The sequence below is a fragment of the Triticum dicoccoides genome, chromosome 1A (genome assembly GCF_002162155.2).
Source record: "Triticum dicoccoides isolate Atlit2015 ecotype Zavitan chromosome 1A, WEW_v2.0, whole genome shotgun sequence".
Classification (NCBI taxonomy): Eukaryota; Viridiplantae; Streptophyta; class Magnoliopsida; order Poales; family Poaceae; genus Triticum; species Triticum dicoccoides.
The window spans coordinates 106,271,109-106,272,488 of record NC_041380.1 but is presented as its reverse complement, the minus strand read 5'-3'; the positions used below and the strand labels follow the sequence as shown (position 1 = coordinate 106,272,488).

Genomic DNA, 1,380 nt, shown 5'->3' with positions numbered 1-1,380 from the left:
TACAAAATATAGTAACATATTATGTAAAATGTAGTAATTTTTGTAAAAATGTAGTAAATTACAAACTTGGGTGATAAAAAATATATTTTCCGAATTACTACATTTTGTACATCGTTTTACTAGATTTTGTATATAGCGTTACTAGGGGGTGTAGAATAAGCTATTCTACACTCACACTTAGAATAGCGTTACCATATATATATATATATATATATATATATATATATATATATATATATATATATATATATATATATATATATATGTATGTATGTATGTATGTATGTATGTATGTATGTATACTCTTATTTTGTAGTGCATTGCTTCCATACAACTAATTCCAGAAGAGAGCAAATCTATCGCTTCATTCCTTACGAAACATTTTCTTACAGAAATGCTAACAATCAGTATTCTGTGTGTTCTCAGGTGACACTCAACAATGACTAAAAAGGAGTCAATCATGCTACAGAGTTGATATTCAGCTGGTAAGTTTCCTATGTATCCTTTTTGTATTTCTTCAGTGCAAACTCATGTTAATAATGCTTCCTGCTTTCTCTGTTTGTAGTTTTGAAGTACTGAGGTATAGTATGCAGAAAATTTTCCTCCCATATGTTGCGAATGGTTTAGAAACACTTTGAATGTGCATATGTTCTCTGGCATGTTAATTTGTGAATTCAAATATGTATGCTTCGGATGCGTCTAATATATGTTATGATAGAACCAAATTAGTGCTTCTTGTTAACCATGCTTCCTTGAGTTTTAACATATGCTTCTAGTGTAGGGATGTCGTGCGGAACTGAAACAATATTTCACGGACATTAAATTTTAGCACAGAAATCTTGCCCAGCAAGTATGCAGATCAGTCAAATTGATCTTTTATGCTTCTAGTACATGAGCATCCAATAATTGCTTCGTATTAGCCATGCTTCCTACTTTTGATTTCTCACATAGTTTTGCTTCACCCACTACCCCTATGTGCCTTTCAACCATTGCCGGTGTTGCTTTTCGAAGTGAACTTTTGTCTCAACCACTGAACACTATGTGTGCTTGATTGTTTCTCATTCATGCTTTTACTATGCAGATTTCTCTACAACCTGGTGTGTTGTAATTATGTCGACTGCAATATAGCGGAGATCGTGATTGCCTTGTTGATGATGACAAGCTCACAGTGCATGTGAGATGGTCCGTTCAACGTCCTCTGTGATGCTGGCTAGAGGGATGTGAAAACAATGTTGTTGTAATAGTTTGTATTTTATTGTTTAACTAAGTATAATATTATTCAATGTCGCATGTTTTTTCAAAAGAACTCATGCTTCCTTGTTTTCTTGTATGCTCTTCTATATTGTATATGTTTTACTGTACACAATGCCAACCATGGTT

At 33.0% G+C, this 1,380-nt stretch overlaps 1 long non-coding RNA gene across 1 annotated transcript in view; it reads left to right on the top strand.

Annotated features, from left to right (window-relative positions):
* Positions 1–1,221, top strand: part of LOC119268712 — a 2,804-nt gene extending 1,583 nt beyond the window's left edge. Inside the window, exons 2-3 of the long non-coding RNA XR_005133275.1 lie at positions 427–485; positions 1,082–1,221. This is a non-coding gene — a long non-coding RNA (uncharacterized LOC119268712). The remainder of the gene's footprint in view (positions 1–426; positions 486–1,081) is intronic.
* The last annotated feature ends 159 nt before the right edge of the window (positions 1,222–1,380 follow it).